This window comes from Octopus sinensis, unplaced genomic scaffold, assembly GCF_006345805.1.
Source record: "Octopus sinensis unplaced genomic scaffold, ASM634580v1 Contig09616, whole genome shotgun sequence".
In the NCBI taxonomy this organism is placed as follows: domain Eukaryota; kingdom Metazoa; phylum Mollusca; class Cephalopoda; order Octopoda; family Octopodidae; genus Octopus; species Octopus sinensis.
Window position 1 is genome coordinate 86,444 of NW_021831849.1, and position 22,498 is coordinate 108,941.

The 22,498-nt window shown below is 34.1% G+C and overlaps 1 pseudogene; it reads right to left on the reverse strand.

The window, feature by feature from the left end:
* Positions 1-153: 153 nt before the first annotated feature.
* Positions 154-1,399, reverse strand: LOC115228147 (annotated as a pseudogene).
* Between the last annotated feature and the right edge of the window lie 21,099 nt (positions 1,400-22,498).

Below are 22,498 nucleotides of genomic sequence, written 5' to 3' on the forward strand. Positions count from 1 at the left end.
AGGTTGCACCTGAAAAATTGATCGTCTTTTTTGCTTACTCTAATTCTCAGGCACTTATATTTGAGAAATCTATAATCGACTCTTCAAGTGAAGTTCAACAATTTGACACAAATAAGAAATTTTATGAGTGTTGTTAACATTAGTTTAGTAATTCTATACTGATTCAAAGTTTTTCTGCCACTGCGCATACTCTCCCGCGAACTGCTTTGCAGAAGGTTTAGTTGACGATAAAGCAGCAAGCACATCTTCAGTCCAGATAGGTTCAAGTTGGCCAATTAGTTCGGCTAAAATATTAAAAGCCAAAAAACAGCTATGGAAGTTTCCTTCTTCTAGTTTACGAAATATTTTTCTAACTGACCTCATTGCAGCTTCTCTACATACAAGTTTAATGTCTGAACCCGAATACCCCTCCGTTACCCATAAGTAATAACGAATAATTTACTGAGGCTGCTAATGTGTAGTCTATTTCAGTTTTAATATCGAGTCCGTCTTTGCCTAGAATATTCGGAGAAGGCAGAAAGTGAGAGAAAAGGACTTTCCGAGCTTCAAAAACTGGCAAATCTACAAAAATCCGTTTATCGAGTCTTCGCAACATTGCGTGGTCGAGTTCCCTGTATGTTTAACTTAATATAAATTAAACCAGGGTAGATTCGAAGCACATAAAAGGAATACTAAATCATTACTTCTTGCAAGACCGTCCATTTCCATAAGCAATTCTGTTTTCATTCTTCTACTAGCTTCATGCTCTCTACTCGTAGATAGAGAATGAATTACGGTGCGGATCCATTGACAGATCCTCTCTGCCCAAGTATTGCATCAATTTCGTCTAAAAATATAGTCGACGGAGCATAAAATCTTGCCATCTCAAACATTACCTATCCAAATTATATTTTAGAAATACAACAACCCTTACAAGTTTTTCTGAATCTCCTCTCCATTTACTTACTAAAGTGGAGGCTGAAATGTTGAAAAATGTTGTCCCACATTCTGTGGCGACAGCTTTAGCCAGCATTGTTTTGCCTGTGCCCGGTGGTCCATATAAAAGAAGTCCCTTCCAGGGTGAAAGTATTCCAGAAAATAATTCTGGGTACTACAAAGTAACCCTAATGATGCAAACCTTTATTGGATAAACGACAGCTTCTTTTATTAATCTTTTAGGTGTCTGCAATCCGATTATGTCATTCCAATGGACGTCAGGATTTTCTACAAAAATATCCTAAATTTATTTCGATTTTACATTACCCGACTTATAATCGCAGATAATTCTCTCCATTCGTTTGAAAAATGTATGAGAGGCTTTAAAATTTTATTCTAAATTTTTATTCATCTTAAGTTTTCTAACGCTTTGAAGATCAGTATTTATTTCTTCTGGGTTCAACTTATTAGCATTGTCAATCATTTGACGACAGTCAATAACACTCTTATGTTTAAATTATTAATTGTGTTACTTTTAAGGATGTTTTAGGATTAGTACCTATGACGTTGAGATCCTCGTTAGTTTTTTGATTTTCTATTTTTATTGGTTTTTGTTTTTGTCTAGAAGACGCGTTTGATGGAGAAGATTTACTGTTTGAAACATTCTTTTCTGTTTTCAAAGAAGTAAAATTTTGTTTTTCTCCTGAGAATTATTAATAAACAATGAATTTAAAACAGATAAAATTATACGAGATCGTTTTCGGATTATTTTTGGATATTTGGAAAATTTAACAAAATGATAGGACTGATATTCCATTAAGACTGTCTCCAAGTCTACATTATCGCATACTTCAAATTGTGAGTCTGTCATATTAGTTTCAGCAATGAACGAATTATAGGAATTAATGTATCTATAAATATTTTTTTAAATATACCCTTCGTTTTCTAGATACTGTAATATAAGCATTATAAGACATTTTGTACGTTCTTCGCTTCTCAAAACATCCTTTTAAAATAGTTTAATAAAATGGTTATCATTTATAAATATTTATTGTATAATTACAGCTTCTCTAGCGATTGCAGCATTTTTCATTGCAAAGTAACTCATTTCGGTCATTTTCAAATCACTTTCGTTTACATGGAAATTTTTTTCAAGTCATTTAATTATTTTTATAGTTAATAATAACAACATAATTTAATTTATTTTTAAAAACAAAACAGAGGGGCTCATCCAACAAATTTCATTTTAACTAGACAACATTAACGAACTAAAGCTTATGTCATTTGTCAGGTCCCAACTCAATCCTTTGTGGGCTCCTGAAAAATATCTTCTTTAAAGGCTGACTGGTTTTCATCTTGTTTTCTAGCAGTAATTTTTGTCACAGTCGAGACACCAAGGCTGCGAGGTCACAGTGCTTAAAATACCAAAAAATATTTTTTCAGATAACTTTTCATTGAAAATTCTCAATTATACAATATGGTTCTAGTGGAATTAACACGTGAAACAATTGAAAAAATTAAGATTTTCACTGAACTCAGACTACTCAATGAATTTATTGACTAAAGGAAAAGTGCAAAAGTCGAACGATACACCGAACGAACAATAAAGGCCCAAAGGAGCATCCTGTTGGACGCCACAGTAAGGAATGAAAGAACCGACGGCGATTAACGCTAGAAAATAAATGGTATTTTTACGAAAAACTAAATAAATATTTCTACGAAAATTCTTCTAATTGCGTTGTCAATTGATAGTCAATTGTGTTAATTTTTTCATAAACAATTAATAGCTTTTAATTTAAGTGTAATTCTATAGGAGAAAGGCTTTTGGAATTAACTTACTTGGCTAGCAAGCCAGATGGAACAGCTGTTTCGAGGGTCTCGAAAATGATCTTGTTGATAGCCTAATGGCAAGCTATACAACCTGTGCTTTTCTTGGAGGAAAGAGCATGAAGCCATATCCACTAAATTGAAGTTGGTGCTCACACACAAAGATTATCTAAAACAGGGGTTCTCAACCTTTTTAGCTCAAGGGCCAAATCGATAATTAAGATTAGCTTCGCGGGCCGCACAAAAAATCTTAATAATAAAATGGTATGGTGTGTGTCTGTCTGTCTGTCTGTGTGTCTGTCTGTCTGTCTGTGTGTGCACACCAACTTCAAATTGGCAATACGATGTCCTCGACTTACATGATGAGGTCCTTAAAACCTTCCCCCCAAAAAAAATTAAAAAAAAATTTTCTGCATTTTGGTTAAAATGAACAACTACAATGTCCTCGACTTACATGATGAAGTCCTTAAAACCTTCCCCCCCAAACAAATTAAAAAAAAATTTTCTGCATTTTGGTTAAAATGAACAACTACAATGTCCTCGACTTACATGATGAAGTCCTTAAAACCTTCCCCCCAAAAAAAATTAAAAAAAAAATTTTCTGCATTTTGGTTAAAATGAACAACTACAATGTCCTCGACTTACATGATGAAGTCCTTAAAACCTTCCCCCCAAAAAAAATAAAAAAAAATTTTCTGCATTTTGGTTAAAATGAACAACTACAATGTCCTCGATTTACATGATGAAGTCCTTAAAACCTTCCCCCCAAAAAAAATTAAAAAAAAATTTTCTGCATTTTGGTTAAAATGAACAAATACAATGTCCTCGACTTACATGATGAAGTCCTTAAAACCTTCCCCCCAAAAAAAATTAAAAAAAAATTTTCTGCATTTTAGTTAAAATGAACAACTACAATGTCCTCGACTTACATGATGAAGTCCTTAAAACCTTCCCCCCCAAAAAAAATTAAAAAAAAATTTTCTGCATTTTGGTTAAAATGAACAACTACAATGTCCTCGACTTACATGATGAAGTCCTTAAAACCTTCCCCCCAAAAAAAATTAAAAAAAAATTTTCTGCATTTTGGTTAAAATGAACAACTACAATGTCCTCAACTTACATGATGAAGTCCTTAAAACCTTCCCCCCCAAAAAAAATTAAAAAAAAATTTTCTGCATTTTGGTTAAAATGAACAACTACAATGTCCTCGACTTACATGATGAAGTCCTTAAAACCTTTTTCCCAAAAAATCAAAAAATTATTTTCTGCATTTTGATTAAAATGAACAACTCGAATGTCCTCGACATTCATGATGAGGTCCATTAAAACCTTCAAGGCAAAAATCTCACGTATTAAGAATATCCTTGATGAAAACGACAGCGAGAATATTAACAATGATGAACTCCCAATTATTCGCGATAAAGAAATTCAATTCATCCTATGTTTTTCTCTTTAAAATTAAATGCATATATCATTATCGACCATGAATCAAAATTAAAGCTATTATCATATTTGACTTTGACAGAATGTGCAATCACAGATTGCACGACTTTGAATAGAGTGTGCAATTAACAGATTTTGAAAAACCACTTTGATAGTTGAAACCACATTAGCACAATCATTAACACAATTTACCACCAATTGACGCACGACCTTGAATAGAGTGTGCAATTAACAGATTTTGAAAAACACTTTGATAGTTGAAACCACATTAGCACAACCATTAACACAATTTACCACCAATTGACAGCGCAATCAGAAGAATTTGCGTAAAAATATTAACTATTTACTTGAGTTTTTCGTAAAGATAGAATTTATTTTCGGTATGCCTCTTTTCCTAAACTTTTTTATTATTCAAAAATAATTTTTTAAATAGATAACCGAAGGAGGAAAAACGAAGCTGAAGAAAAAACGGTCAGCTTAATAAGGTAATTAATTAAATCTTTTTTGTGTGTCGCTTTTTTGTGTGTCGCTTTCTTGCCTGCCGCATCTCCCCCTGCCCCATTTCCGCCAGTAAAAAACAAAAAAAGAAAAAAAAGGAAATTACAAAGGAAAAATGAAAAAATTAAATATAAAAAAAAATAAACCACAAAAATGAAAAAAAAGTGTGCAATGACAATAAACAAGGCCCAGGGACAGTCATAAAGGTAGTTGGGTTATTTTTAGAGAGTGAGTGCTTTTCACATGGACAGCTGTATGTGGGATGCTCGAGGGTAGGCAGAAGAGAAAATTTATTCATATATGCCAAGGAAGGACGGACGACAAACATCGTTTATCAACAGGCGATAGAATAGGGTTACATTAAACCAGGTAGTTTTATACATCTACATAAACTTATAGTTGTTTGATGAAACAGGCCCTCCGCAGGAGCTAGGTCGCGGTGAGCGAAGCGAGCTGCCGAGCTAGTATTTTATATATTTTTATATTTTCCATTTTACTAAATATTGATTCGCATAAATATGTAGATTCATATATGCATTGTGTGTTATATTTTTGAATTTGTCTTGAGGAATTAATTCGTAAAAATTAATAATGGACGCATTTTTGAACAATGCCGCCAGTTCTATATCATGTTGTAAATTAATGAGTTCTAGTTGAAACTTTGCAGGCGCATCCTTAATTTCCACGCTGAATGGAGTTGCGAATATTTTCGTTAAAGGAAGGAATTCTTTAAAATTCTAAAAATTAAACTTATATAAATGTACCCCAAAACGTGCTTCAAATTGATTAATGAAATCACCAATTATGGATATGTTTAACCTTAAAAATGAATAATTAAATTTAAACATTATTAAAAAATTAAAAAAGTCAGTTACTCTAGAGGGGCCGCACAAAAAAATCCTGAGGGCCACATGCGGCCCCGAGGGCCGCATTTGAGAACCGCTGATCTAAAATAACTACAGTCCGACCCCCAAATGGGGCACCAAGTGCCCCAAAATGCGGGGGTGCCCCAAAAACAGGGGTTTGTTATTTTTTTAAAAATTAAACCATTAATAAACATCAAAAAACATTTTTACTAAAATATTCAGTTATTTTCTTTTTATTTGTAGAGTTTTGTCTGATATTGTTCGTCAATTTCAGCCGAAAATCAAAAAAATCTCGGAGCATACTTGGTGCAACATTAGAAGCTTTTTCACCACATATTGACTTGAATTGAAGTTCATGCCGCAATTTAAATCTATCAAGCCACCCATTGGAAGCTTTAAAAGAAGTAAATCCAATTTTTGAAGCTGTAACTAAGGCAATTTTTTTCAAAATAGGGCCTGAAATCGGAATTTTATCTACGCGTAGTCTTTGAAGTATTTCAAAGACTTGATCATCAAATTTATCTTTATCGGCTTTAAATGTGTCATATTCCTCAGAAATAGTATTGCCGTGTTGCAAGAAAGGTACAATATTTCGTTTTATTCTTGATATTGTTCCTTTACTTGTGTTGTACTTTTTCATTAGTTGCCTCTCAGATAAATTTTTCTTCAAAATTTCTTTAGCAATCTTCAATTTAGTTTCGTAATCCATAACCACAACAATAAAAATATAAATTGAAAATAAAACAAAATAATTAATTTATTATAATTTTATTTTATTTTTAATTCCTTATAAATGATTTTATGGTGCCCCAAAAATTCCATAATTTTTTATCGATTTTTATTTTTTTTCTGCCAAAATGTACTTTTGGAATAAAGTGCCCCAAATTGCGGGGGTGCCCCAAAATCCGAGGGTGCCCCACCCCTGGGGTCTGCCCCATTTTGGGGTCGGACTGTATTTGTATTTAAAAGATCGGAAATTGCGTCACGAATTAAATGTTTCTGTTGTTCAGAAAATGATTAATCAATTTGATTATAGATCTTTATCTGGTTACCTGTGGTAGAAATTCCTCATGACTAGGGGTGATAAAGTTAATAAAGTTAAATTTTAATATTTTAAATAAAAATTAAATAAAAACTGTTTTTATATTATTTTTAAACGTTTTATCTTTATATTTTAAAAAATTATAAAGTTAAAAAGTTAAAAAAATAAATCGTAAAGTTAAATTTTTTTTAACTTTATTTTATTTAATTATTTCAACAAATTATTATCATACGATTAAATAAATATTAAACAGCGTGTAAATTACAAGTTTTTCTTGTATGCCGCGTACTTCTAAGTCTTGTCTAACTAAAGCAAAATTAATTGTTAACGAATTCCCAAAGGAATTTCAGTTAAATAACAAAGATGAATTGTTTTGTAAACTATGCTTAACGACAGTAAAGTGCTCGAAAAAGCATTTTGTTAACCTCCACAGGATATCAAAGAAGCATAAGACTTTCGTTGGTAAGGATTTTTCGATAATATATAGATCGTTTGACTACATTTAGCCAACAAAAATTAGATGAATCTGAAATTGGAAACTGGAATTTGAGGGTGACTAAGGCTTTTCTGAAATGTGACATTCCGCTAAATAAATTATCAATGCCTTTATTTGTTGATCTCTTCGAAAGCAACAAAATTTCCCTTCCTTTGCAATCACAAGCAAGGAATTGTGCAAAATATATTGCAAATGAATACATAGGATCTTTTAGGGACAAATTCAAGTATTCCATCAAAGTTTATTTTCTAGAGAACAAAAAATTTTTACAATAACCGATGAAACTTCTCATTTCCGATGCTTCACGGTATATGACATCCGGTATTGTTTTAATTAATTGATGATTTAGCCGGGAAAATTTTAAAAAATTTATATCCCAATCTTTTTCATGTTAATTGCGTCACCCATATTTTGCATAATTGTTCAATGGAGGTCAGAAAATATTATCCAGAAGTTGATGGTGTGATAGCTAGCGTGCAAGCTTCTGTCAGGAAGAACCACAAGCGAAAATTGTTGTTTTACGAAATTGGAATTCCTCCGAAAGTTGTGTTGACGAGATGAGGCACCTGGTTAAAGGCTGCATCTTTTTATTCAAGAAATTTAATCTCAGTGATTAACATTTTTGATTTGATTGAGGACGAAGGAATACTAGTGACTGCCACAAAAATGCATTGATAAGTGAAAAACTAGTAAAAAGCTTATGTGCAATTTCGCATAACTATTCACATATTCCAGGTTTTTCATATAGTAATTAATCTCATAGAGAAAATATTACAACTTGAAAGTAACGAATGTACAATAGAATTTGCATATTCGACGTTAAGTACACTTGACTTCGGGAAGGATGAAGCAGGGATCAAAAAATATTTAGAGAAGAGAATTTTAGAGAGCGATATGACTAAAATTATTAATATGGATAATAAAAATATCTCTCCGGAAGATTATTCGTTACTTAAAAACTGTCAACCATCCTCGGCTTCTATCGAACGATGCTTTTGCAATTTAGGAGTTTTATGAGGTCAAACAGAAACTTTGCTACACAAAATTTGGAAAACTATGTTATGTCCATTTTCAATAAATAGTCTTTAAAGTATTTTATTGTTTCTTATTTATACTTTACAGGTTTAACCTGAGAATAAATAAAGTTAAATTTTTTTAATTTTAAGGTTAAAAATTTTGGTTTATAGGTTAATAAAGTTAACTTTTTAAGGTTAAATTTTTCAATTTTTAAGGTTAAAAAAATGTTGGCCCTACTCATGACCTTTGTCAACCAACCAAAAATTAATTCCCTAAAACCCATGGCAGTCGAAACAATACAAAGTCTTATAGAAATTAAACTAATAACAAAGTATTAAATTAACATGAACAGAACAAAACTTAGAAAAATGAACGATAGACAATCTCCAGCGCAGAACAAAATTTTGGATGATTTTTATACTCGACTAAATGAGCTTGTGCCAACAATTCATTAAGTGACGGAATATCCTCTACAACAACCCCTGGAATAGGATAGGAAGTTTTATTGGAAACAGAGAAGGGTTAAAGGTTAGGGGGGAGTTGTATAATGAAACAATAGGACTACCCTATCGACTTCTTCCCAGAAAAAAAAGAGACCCCCTCAAGTAAATTTTTTTTTTTTTTTTTTTTTTTTTTTTCTTTTTACCTCTGCAGGTACGTCCAGTGACAATTGAGTTGGATTTATAACCACTTATAGCTTTTTCGACAGTTTCACCGACCATGGAGGATTTACTTTCAAGCCACAGGGGGATTGGATCTTCAACTTTTTGGTGGTAAGCAAGCTTCAAGCGAGCCTGCGAGACTTTTCAAATTTAGTTAAGATGGTGTCCTTCTTTTTAGAGAAGTACCATCCCTCTTTTCCGTATAGTAGTCCCGGTAGGATCAACGTATTGAAAACGTAGAGGAAAGTATCAGGCTCCAAATTTAACTTCCTCAGGCAGAACAGAGCATTAGTTGCTTTCCTTTTACTTAATTTTGCGTTTTCGAGATAGTTTCCCTTTTCATCGATGAACAAGCCAAGATATTTAATTGAGTTTTGTCGAGGTATGTTCTTGATCAGGCACGGTAAATTTATTAAATTTCTGCTTCTGTGATTCTCAGTAATGCGGACTTCTCACGCGCAATAATGAACATATTTCATCGCACCATTGCTCCATGTATTCATATATGATATAATCCTTTGTTCGGATAAGGCAGGTTTCGATGAAATGTCAAGGATTACAACATCATCGGCCGTATATCAAAATTTCCGTCCGTGGTTGACAGGAGACGGCAGATTGCTCATCACAATGTTGAATAATAGAGGACTGAGGACTGATCCTTGAGGGACGCCTCTTTTAAGTTTCAGTTCATCCGAGTCATAGTTCAGAAAGCTTATCACAGAGCGCCTGTCGCGGAGGAAGTCTTTTAGCCATAGGAATAGTCCTTTGTCTATGTGACACTTCGCCAGATGTCTAAGGACTGATAACAACCCCTGAAAGACTGATATCATTTAAAAAACAACCACTATCCACTACTGTTCTCATTACAGTAGCAAAATTAGTACGAAGACAATATTCGGTAAAGTTATACTCAGGCAAATCCATCCACCTGAAATGGTAAAAAAATTAACCTGTCTTCCTGTATTGCTTTAATAAAAAGTTTTAAAAGTAAATATCTTCTATCAGAAGTCTAAAATAGTAGTGAACAAAACACCTGATCAATCAAAGACAACAACTCACAAGCAAAAATAAATTGTTCATTTCTTAGGTCAGAATGATTCAAATAGCGCTAGATAATTTAAATAAAAAATAAACATTTATCAAATCAGATGCAGACAAGCAAATATCATTGCTTTGCTGAAACTAAATTTAAATATTACAAACGTACAAATGACTTGGCAAACACGTCGTTATGTGCAATCAACAGTAATTCTTTTTCAATCTCATCTATTGGGAATACAACAAATACAATGCCTGAATATGCAACGTCGACAGAAGGATACCCACGACATATTAACTTTCCAATGGAACATAACCGTCGTCTAAGAAGCAAGGACGTTGTTTTCTTAACCGATATATTAAGACGCTCTACAGCCTAAAAATTATAACTTTTAAAGAATTAAAACTTTTGAATACTGCCCGACGTGGAGATAATACGCCCATGAGTGAAGTGAATGCTGCCCGTCTTCTCGAACAAAATATTCCAATCTTTCGTCAGAAAATGTTCCAGAATATAAACAAAATTTTTCTCGACCTTATATAAAAATATGAAAAACTGATACCTTTTTTCATTAATCGATCGAATGCAAGCTCATCAAATTTGTTCGAAAAGCGTTTAATATTAGAAATAAGTCTTTCATCGTATTCTTCTTTCTCACATATATCAAGGACTGATTCGAAATCTTCATATTCCTCTGCAAACAGTAATCCCTCTTCAACGCCGACCAAATCCACTAGAAATAGAATATCTCGAAGAATACCAATCATAGAAGAGAGATATGACCGAAAAGAATCGAATTCACATTCATTCTTATTACTCAACAATACAGCATAGTCCATATGAGCTTTCGACAATGTCAGAAACTCAAATTTACGAGAGCTGTGCGTCGATTTGAACAATTCGCCCTTAAATAAATAAAATAATTAACAATTCGTTTAATAATATCAAGTAAATCTGGATAAGGAAGCCACGAGTTTGTTTTCCCATTCTTAGGATGGTAATTCAGAATATCCATAGTCTGTTTAGTAGCCAAAGTAGCACTTTCGTAAATAGTCTATATTGTCATGAAAAATAGATCAAACAGTAAGTAAAGCACACACATAGTCAAGTCGATTAATAATGCTTCCCCTAATAGTTTCCAATCTTGTCACATTGAGATTTATTTTAAGGATTAAGTTCTTTAGCTCTAAGAAAAGTGACGTTATCTATTTTATAAAAGGAAAATAAACCTCTTCATTGAAAGAATCAGATTGAATGTCATCACTATAAGAAACCGACAAGCGAGAACATGCATAGTGGCATTGAACAAGTTCGCTATGACAAATCAAATGCTCAAAACAAAAAGAAAGTGCCTCCACTGAGCAATTCTTGGTTAACTATAAAGAATAATTACCTAACAAATCATACAGTATTTAAAAGAGGAGAAGAGGCAAGAAATTGAAGGAAATGTCGATGATTTTCAACTCTTGGAAGAATGATATCATCACAAGTAATATCAATAAGAACACCTGTATAATTAAGCATTAAAAATGATAACATTGACTCTCATTTGATAAATGAGTCATTCTGTCGACGACAATACATCTTGAACACTCGATAATATCTGAAATAATCTCATTCGCCTCTGTGGCGCTCAAAAACTCTCTGATATAATCCTCAGACTTCCTCTATGGAAATGATCAATAAAACCAACAATATTTCCTTTGCACATTTCAAAGTAACAATTCATCAGTTTGGATTCGGGTTCAGTTTGTTTATTCTAAAAAATAATTTTAATTGATAAACTCCAATTCCTTCAAAGATTGAATTATTGAGAAGACTAGTTAAATGATTAAATAAATATGTAACTTTAATGGATTCCTGTAGATGTGATATGTTCCTCGTTCAGCCAGAACCAATAAACCAACAACCTCGGAGTCAGAACGGTAACAACCCAATCCTAAAATTCTTGGGGATTTTCCAATTTTTACTTCCAAACAGCCAAAAGCTATAATACAAAAAAATATAATTCACCAGAAACAGAGATAACAGTATCATCTAATCTAATGAATAATTCTTCTTGCTGAAATGAAGGAACGTGCAAACTAACAGCGTAGGGTAACTTAAAATATATTAAAGCAAAGACAAATAAACCAAATTAAATGAACGCTGCCATAAAATTTCCGTAATTCTGATAGGGTCGGAAGGCCATTGGACGATACCTCAAATAATATATATTAAAAACCCAAAATTAGAAAATATTTGTGATTTGTAAATGGTTGTGGAGGAATATTAAAAAGAATAAATAATCGATTACTACATTACATAAATCTCACAAAAATACCATATGTATGACATTGAAAGTATTTGAAATCTCTGTAAAACTGAATGATCATTCCCATTTTCTGAAAAGGAAAAGAGCGGAGGACATAAAAGTGTGCTTTCTTTTTCAATTTTTATTGAACACAAAACCTACAGTTATCAACAATTAACAACCTTCAAACCCACATTTTGTAAGAACTCGTAGAGACTTAGAGATCGTTGGGAAGAACAGTAGAAAGTTGGATTCTCGGTCAAATTTTGGAAAACATTGGACAAAATAATAGTCTATTGAAATACAAGTATAATGATACATTGGAATTACTTGACATACTATCATTTAAGCTGTCGTTACCGAAAATAAACGAACCAACTCTGGAACCAAGATCTCCGATTAGACTCTTTCTCCGAATGCCTCGAAGAACAATAATCTATAATTCAGAAATTTAACTGAAAACAGAATTTCAATTAATTAAAACATAAAAACCTTGGTCTGTGTAACTTGGAAGATTACATAGTTATTCGGACACGACATGGCAATATATGACTGCTCGTTTAGCAGTGTAAGGCAAGTAAGTGGCCAATCATTTTCAGCTTTTATACTAACAAAATCCTGAAAGTCGTGAATATCGTCGGCCGAGTGCCAGACAAACACTTTTCCATCGGAACCGATGCAAACACAGCGAAAAATATTGTCTTGACCGCAAATATGAGACGAAATCGAAAGTAAATCGACGTTTGAGCACATTTTCGAGGGAAGATTCAATTGATGTCGGGAATTATGAAACCTCTTGAAATTTAATTAATTGTCTACATCGGATATGGTATTCCATATCAGAAATGATTTTGAATCCAATGAAGCAACAGTCCACCCGCAATCGAATATACGAAACGAAGTACTTTCAGCTGTGGCTATAAAGATTAAAATTATGTTAGTAAAAGCAACATTGCTTTAATAATCTTTTAAAATCCACAGGGATGTCAAGACGACGAGAAATTTTGAATTGGCTTGGTTCTTTTTTGTCAGAGAATGTACTGTTGAGAAATGAATAGTCCATTTGAGATTGGGTAGACAACATGATTATAAAGGGTGATTTTTATAATAATTTATTAAATTGAATATGAATAATAAATTTAAGATTGATTATAAAATGAATTAAACTAAATTTCAAAAAAAGTTTTAAAATAAGTAGCCTTCATAAATTGTTATTTTTTTAAAGACTTGAATAACTAGTCACTATTTTTTTCCTTCAAGACTCACTAGTTCACCACACATAAGGATCTCAGTCTCAGACTTGATGTAGTTAAATCTCTCTAAAAATTGAGAAAATAGTTGACATGAAATAGTTGATTTCTAAAACGTCATCCGTCTTGGTTTATTGACAACTGTTCAAAGTGAGAAGTGAGGACATTATTCAAATGTTCTAAACAGATAACAAACAATGGACACATGATGTTGCCTATGATCTCTTTCTAGCTTAATCCCGCCTATATCGCATGTGTTGTAATGTCTACAGTAGGCAAATAAGTCATGGAACACCTATCATTTTTTGATTTGACATGTTTTATAATAACTTTTTTGATAATTTTTGACCGTTAACTATTTAGCCACAAAATGCGGGAGTATGCTGTACGATGATTACACATGGAGGCTTAACAAGGTGGTGAGGTCTCTCCATCTTTTGTCTGCAATAAGTATGGCTTGAGGCGGTCTGGAAAGTTGCGAACCCATCAAGTTCAATCAGTCTGTGAGAACTCGAGGTGTGGATTAAAGTGGATACCACCTCAATTGTTGTCCAGAACAACAAACCCAATATTGTGGTGTACGATAAGGTTACCAGGGATATCGTTTTTGTGGAAGTTGGCATCAAGTACCTAGATCGCTTGCCGATCCAGTCCTATCCTAACATTTAGTCAGCGAGAGGCGCTGAACTGCACTTTTTCAGAGGTCTACATTGCCAGAAAAGAGGAGGAAAAATGGAAGAAGGTGCGTGGACTGCCATTCGCTGTTCATCACGAAGGCTCTGGATTTAGATAGGCAATTAATTAGTTAATTAGTTTCTTTTTATTAATAAATCTCAATTTCGACATCTTTTATGAAGCAAATCGACCAGCTAATCTCATTGAATTGTTGAAATCCTCTATACTGGGCATTGAAGCATACTATTTGATCAACAATAATTAATTGGAAACGAGAAGAATGTGCCAAGGAACCAAATAGCAGGAACTGCTCAACCAATGTTTTCATCAACAAAATCGGAATAACCTGCCTTCTGCGTGGGTAAATGTACAAAAATCTTTGACTCTGGGTATCACAAATTTCTATACCAAGTCCTCGATAATTCCGGTTTCGTTGATTGTAGATTTTATAAAGAGATTTGTCACAAAATCGAAGATCAAGCTGAAATTCAACCTATGAGAATGAAAGAGTGATCTTCCAGTGTGATTCTTTATCGCCCTAAATTTTTGTAATTGTCCTAAATAGAATAGTAAATGAAAAATTTCATAATGTGCTTGTGGACAAGTCAGGCAAAGACGCTAATGTATACTCAACGAACCATTTCTATTCATGGACGACCTAAAGGTGTTTTCTCGAAAGGAAGACACTGTAATGCTGCGACATTGGCCTGCAATCTGGAGTTCTGCTTAATCAGATCCTTCAGCGAAGCCAGTCTGAAACATTTGTTATCTTAAAACCAACGTTCGGTTAATCTGTACGCCTTTAGTCGAGTCTTCTAGATTCTTCTTCTGTAGGTCCAAGATAGCAGCGGTCCCCATGATGAGGAACTGCTCAAAACCTTGCTATTCAACATTGTTTTAAGAAAAGTAATACTTTTTTCGACAAAAAACTTTTTTTATTCACACAAAAGGGTTGAGAACCACTGGTTTAGAATATTATTACCCGATGGAAACGACATGGAACTGTTATTAATCGACCAAGTTCATTTTTTAAATAAAGAAAATGAATTCATAAACAATATTTTATGGTCAGACGAAGCAAAAATAAAACTTATCGGAATGAACCACATGCTATCAAATTGGCGTAAATTCAATTATGCGTATAGCCAAAATGCACCATACCTACCATAAAGCACTGAAGAGAAAATATCATGTTGTAAGGCTGTTTTTCATCAACAGGCGTCGGCAAACTATTTGTGATAGATGAAATAATGAATTTGCTAAAATATTGCAAAATCTTGGAAAAATGTCGGTACAAATGAATTCCGTCAATGACTGTAAGAATGAAGAGGCGGACTTCGCCTTCTTGAACCCATGTTGAAAAGGTCATTCGGGGAAAAATTATCCTATTCTTCCAAGAACCATCCTTTCCGGGATTTTTGACATAGAGCATAACAGGGAAACCGGCGTGAAAGATGCCAGGTCATCTCTTGGTCTTCCAGGTTTCAGTATCGGTCTTATTAGTGTTTGTTTCAATAATGACAGAATCTCATTATGGTTGATCGAATAGGTTAAGATAGCCGTTAGAAACGTGACTCCTTCAACACCAATATTTTGTAATAGAAAGACCGAGATTTTGTCCAGGCCGTGAGAGTAGACGTTTTTATGGAGTGCAAGATGTCCACCACCTCTTGTACCGAGAAAAGGAGTCGTGCCGACCGTTTCTTAAGGCTTTCGTTGAGGGAAGTGAATCCAATTTCATGTGCTCCTTGTGTGCTATTTTCGCGTAGAATTTGATGAGGTTGTTGACACCTTTTTGATCATACTCTTCAACAGTTTCAGTTGTGTCCCCTTGGCTACGTTCCGAATGGCTTTCCATACTTCTCCCGTTGAACGATTTCGGTTCACATTTCAAACAAGTGTTCACTAGTCTTCAATTCGGTGTTCAATGATCTGATACGGATCATTATATCGGGAGTCATTCCGTTGGATTTCTTGGGGCGATTTCTTTCCTTAGCCAGATCTCCTTCAGCTACTAGCAGCATAAGGTTGGCGTTCGAGTATAGCCATTACTTTTACTTCCAGAATAATTTTCGTGAAGAAACCGATGGCTTTGACGAAAGAGCTAAAGTTGTACAGATTGCAATTCTTAAGTTTCGAATTTAAGATCTCCTGGAACCATGGCCAGTTCGCCGCATTATAATTATATGGGACAGGGACTTTCCTGGTGACAACTTCCCTTTTGATCTTCAGCGCGATCGGGTTGTGGTCGCTACTCGTTTCATAGAGGACTGACCAGTCCGTAGTCGAAGCGAGGGATGAAAAGCATAGAGTTACATCGGGTGACGTAGGCATATCAGTAAGTCTGAGTGGAGTCCTTGTGTTCCTCGATAGATCGTTCAAAATTGTTAATGAGTCCAATTGAAAAAATAAAAGTTTTCCTCTCGTATCCGCCGACTGAGTTGACAACCAGAGGGGGTATTTCGTATTCAGGTCTCCGCAAAAGACGACCCCATCGATGCGTGCCAGTATAAAGAGAGCTGGGAGGCTATAGCTCCTCGGACAAGAATCGGGAGTAGAATTTACATATTAACCAGCCATAATCGTCCCTTCGTTGTGCCAAGCGAGATCCCGATTATCTCGGATACCTCATCAGTTCGATAAAATTTCTCACTTCTGCAGGAACATGTGTGTATTTCAAATTGTTTCTGATTAAAGCGAACAGACCGCCGCCTCCTCTCGCTTTGCGGGAATGAGAGCGTATGATTGTTAGCAGATAGTTTGATTTTTTTATCATGGCCACGTTGATTCTCAGCTTTGTCAAGAGTGTGTAAAATTCTATGAGCTAGAAAGACGTGAAGTGTTTCTACTTCTGCGGATATCCTCCGAGAGAAAGCAATTTAAAAACTCAAAAATTCAAAATAATACTTAAATTAAGATTTGTCAAAATCAGAGTAAAAAAAGTTATGAATTTCAAAATATTTTATGAAAACAGTATCTTCAATTTCACGATTTTCGATAATTTGATTTCTAAACTGGGCGTCAATTGGTGGAAGGCACATAAACGATAAAATATTCGTCAATGATTCATCGTCGACGTATTTCAGACTCTAAAATAAATTAATTACATATCAACAGTATTTCTAAAAAACTCCCTCAAACTTAGGTAAATGTTTTCAGTAAGTATTGTTGGCTGAAATTGGTGCAGGGAAACCAAAACTTCTAAAAAAATAGCAGCTTCTGTCAAAGGAAGACGTTTATAGCCTTCGTTATAGAGTAAGGTAAGGAGATGGTGACACATTATATTCTCACTTGTGAACCCAATAGAATCCAAAAAATCCAGAGTTTGACAAATCTTTAAATTAAATAAATGTTCAGCTACCTCAGAAACAGAAAACAAATGTGCAGTAAGTGCCATCCCCTGGCAGAACAAATAACCGCCATCGGACATTAACAGTTTAAATACTTTATCGCCTAATTTCTTTTCTTCATAAATGTTGCTATGATTGAATCTATGAATAATATCCACAATTTGATATTTGTTGGGCAATGAAGTAAATGATGAGATGTAATCAAAAATATTGTTGAAATTATTAATTTCTTGGTTCATAGTCTTACTTTCGAAAAGTTTAAATTCCATTTTGTAACGAGATGGGGTTGGTCCTGGCTTTGGAATAGGAGAAAATCCTGGAATAGGAAATGCTGGTCCGCAACATGCAGGTGACAGCATTGTCAAATCGACGTTTAAAAACCGATTGTGTTTAAAAAAAGACAAAAATCTTGTATTTTGTGGTTCATTGATTTCTAAATGTTTTGTGTCATAAGAAAAATCATTTGTCGGTATTTTTTTTGTTTGGCATACATTCGTATTTACTGTGGATGTTTCGGTAGAAAACCAATTTGACACAGAAAAAATTGTTTTATTTTCAGGGATATAGTTGTTATTTGTATATTTTGTTGCTGATTTATTGCACAAAAATCGAATTTGTTTTAACAAATAAATCATCACAATATTTCATGTTTTAGTATTTATTTAAATTATAAAAAGATTAAATTATATATATTGTATTTATTATCAACAAAATAAAGTCGGAATGTATGAAAAGAACAATTGACGGACTAAAAACATAATAATTGGTCTATAATCCAGTACTCAACTAGAGTCGGCAGGTTTCCCCTCCACTCTAGAGCCAGTCGGTCTCTGCCGGAGTGATGGAAAGCGTCCTGACGGGATGACTACCTTCCCTTTCAGGGAAGGCAAGTCCCTGATTTGGGACGCAACTTGTGTTGACTCGTTCTCCGCGTCGGTGTTACTCAAGTCCATCACTAACCCGGGTTCCGCCAGTGCTCAGGCTGAGGAGGCTAAGAGGTCGAAGTATGGAAATATTTCGGACTCTTACGAGTTTGTCCCCCTCGCCTTCGAAACATCTGGAATTGTCGGCAGGTCTGCGACTCGCATTCTTGCCGACATTGCCAGGAGAATCGCCAAGAAGACCAACGACCGGAGGGAGACGAGCTGGCTCTTCCAGGGAATCTCGGTCGCAGTGCTCCGCGGAAACTGCCACTCGATACGCAGTGCGGCGACTTTGAGCTGACCTCCAGGCTCTTTATTAATTCGTGTATAACTTATTCCCCATTTTAATTAAATATTTCTAGAGAAAAAAAAAGTACTCAACTGTTTTGTAGTTTTAAACAGGTGAAGAATTGTTAATTTCGCCAAATATGGAAGAAAAAACCAAGGTCCACAAAATTATTTCCAACGTTTAGTTATGGAATGTGTCACCTGCCAATCCTTGAACAGTAGGAAATTTTGTATTCTGTATGATTCTTGCTTTAACTACTTTTACCTTAAATGTATTAAAATGAGTCAGGTTTGTTGCAGGGTCTTTCCGAACAGGCTTTGTGCTTGTTTCATGAACGTTGGAAAGAGTTTTTAAAACTACTACTTCACCTATTCCTTATTTAACAATACTTACTCCAAGGAAATTTAATCGGAGCCCTAATGAAATTTTGACATATCTTCCCAAATACCGCCGCCTGGTCCTAATTAGAATTCCAGAGCATGACCGATTCCTAGTCGCCGACAGTTTTATCAAGAATACGAACCAACTGCAAGAAGGCTGGGCGAATTAAAGAATTTTTTCCTTGTCACGTTGTTATCTTTGTTGAAGTATTTTCCACTGTTCTATGTTTTCTAGATGCCTAAAATGAAAATTGATCACGAAAAAAACTCGAAATAGCCCAATATATTAAACGGAACCAGCTTTCAGAGCGCAGAATTGCGGAAATTTTCAAAGTTAGCAGGGCTACAATTTCACGTATAAAAAAAGATTTCCCATTTCTTGATAATGGAACTATTTATTCTGATTTATCCGAGCAAACTAGTGATTCTGAAAAACTTAAAAATCTCGATCTTAAAGTTTTCGAAATTTTTCACAAATTGCGACTTGAAAAAGCTCCCTTATCTGGACCGATTATTAAGAAAATTGGGTCGATGGTCGCTTCAAAATTATCATTGAATCATTGAATATTTTCAAATGGTTGGCTTCAAAGATTCAAGAAACGACATAATTTACAATACAAAACATTGTGTGGTGAAAAGGGTTCCGCAGATACATCCATGCTCCCTCATTTTTTCCAAGAATTAGATACAAAAGTTGTTTATTATGGTAAAGAAAATGTATTTAATTGCGAGGAAACTGCACTTTATTTCAAAAATACACCAACTAAGTCATTTGTACAATGTGGTGAAAATTCGTTTTGTTTTAAGCAGCACAAGGAAAGGGTTAGCCTGCTTCTATGCTGCAGTTATCTTGGAGAGAAACTGGAGCCTTTAATTATCGGCAAATATCGAAACCCTCGGTGCTTAAAACAATTCAATCCTGATGTTTTTAACGTCATGTACTCTTCTTCTAAAAATTCGTGGATGACAACTGAAATTTTTAAAAGCTGGGTTTTTTAATTAAATACCAGAATGCTTTCTGAAAACCGAAAAATATTAATGTTGTTGGATAATGCTAGTTCTCATAGACTATCCGATTATTCAAACATTGAATTTTTATATTTACCTGAAAACACTACATCGTTAGTTCAGCCATTTGATATGGGCATAATTAAAGCACTGAAGACAAATTACAGTAATTTAAATAATATGGAGGAAAATATATGCAAACTTTCTCCAGAATTATTAAATGATTTCTACGTCCTAAGGAAAAAAATAATGATTAATTTACAGGATAACAATCGTTTTGGAAAAAAGATTACGCATTATTTCAAAAAAGTATAACTTATGAACTGTTTCTATCTGTTTCTTGTGAACTATTTTTTACTTAAAGTACTGTTAATTAGGATTATTAGCGAACCTCGGTTTATGATACAACCTCGGTTTATGAGCCACCAAGTGGCTCAAACCGAGGTCCGACTGTATTTGCAAAGGGGTGAATTAAAAAATAAATTTTATTAAAGAAAGTCATAGTTATTATTTATTCAGTACTTGTTTTATTAGCTGAAATAAAAAAACTATATTTATTCAAAATATAGAGAAGAACATGTCGTACAATTGCTCTAAAATAAAAAAAATAAGCCAAACATCTCTAATTATATTATTACAAAGAAGTGAAAATCCTTCAACTTGCTGAACAAATATATGATTATGTTCTATATCAGAAAATCCGCTAATCAGCCTGAGAGTTTCAAAAACGCACAGACCTATATTATCAATAAAAAAATACTAGCAATCGAAGAATTAGTGGCCGCTAATGAAGGAAACACATTTTTTAATACCCCTGAAATAATGTGTAAAAATGACCTAAAGTGAGAGATAGTGTGACTCCTTCTATTCCATAACTTTTAGCACGCAAAACAGACTGTTCATAAACCCACGTCAAATGATCTTCCCTATCCGAATCGACCTCTTCTTCAGAAAAACTAAAAATAATAATAATAGTTAAACGGTTTCAATCGTTGCCACAGAATAATGGCTACATACTCCACACAATGTTCTGGTAAACGTGGCATAACAGAGATTGTACAGAGTGGATAACTCACCTAAAATAAATAAAAAATATAAACGACTGGCGCCGGAAACAAATTAGAGAGACAATTAAAGCAAGCACTTTTTCCTGGACGGATAACGTTAATAGATCCCCGGAGACCATTGATACCACCATCAACAAGGACAGTATTTCGACCGTTCTCCGCAATATTAGTTAAAACTTGGTTAATCCAAAGTCGAGAAGAGACGGAATCAAGCCCAGAGACGATAACGTGAAATTCTAAAAATAAGATCCCGTACAAACTCAAATAGAAATCAGCATCAAAGTCACTGATTTTGTTAAAATGCGGTTTTATATCTACTTGAGGAACTCGCTTGGAAATAGCAGCTGCAGCAACTTCAACCTTTGGTTTTCCTATATCACTCTCCCTTCAAGAATATCCGACTGTAAGCAATAACCTGAATAAAAATTGTCTGTTCAAATTGGATAGCTGCACGACGTCCATATCCACGATTTCGATTTTTCTGAAACCAGACATTACCTTCGAATTAAATTTAAATTAGGTAAACCAAATTTTTAAGAATCTCGCAACCAAGACCTCCTACTCCTATGATTAACAGACGGCACCGGTTTCGGATGAACTCCGTGATCTAAGATTTTAGAATAATTCAAAAATAAAACTTCATCGCTATGCTCTTTGGTGACAAAATAATTTGAAAGAAATTCTCTTGTGGCTCTTTAAAGTAAGAAAACTAAATGTACTGAGTATGATTATTTGGCAACATAAATGTTTTGATTAAAAAACGTTTAATTTTCCATTAATTCTATAAATTAAATTTTTTTTAATTATAAAAATTAGTTTGTTATATTTGTAGATTAGGTTAATGAATCACTTCATTCCAAACCGTAGAAGAGTTGTTGTTACCGGACTTGGAATAGTTTCCTGTCTTGGACATAATATGAAAACAGTCTGGGCAAAAGCCCTGGCCGGTGAATGCGGAATTAAGCAACTCACTTCATCTTGTTTATTTATCACTCTAATCTTAGCTTATGATAATCTCCCATGTCGTGTGGCAGGTTTTGTTCCTCGTGGTGAAAAAGAATTTGAGTTTCAAAGCACTCTAGTTGGGAGTATATCAGAAACTCGTAATTACAGCGATGCTACTTTATTCGGCTTGAAGGCTATTCAAGAAGCACTTGAAGACGCCAATTGGTATCCAAATACAGAGGAGGAAATGTGCTATACTGGTTTAAATTTTTATGATAAATAAATAAGGTATTTCCGTTGGTTCTTCCATGTCCGCGATTCCGGATATTTTGGATTCTTCGACGGCTTTCACAAACGGGGGAGTCCGTAAATTAAGTCCACATTTTATTCCCAAAGTCATAATTAATATTACTGCAGGATTAGCTTCAATCAAATATAAATTAAAAGTTTTATTTTATTTTTGAATTTTAAGGGTCCTAACATTTCTCTTTCCACGGCATGTTCTGCTGGTGT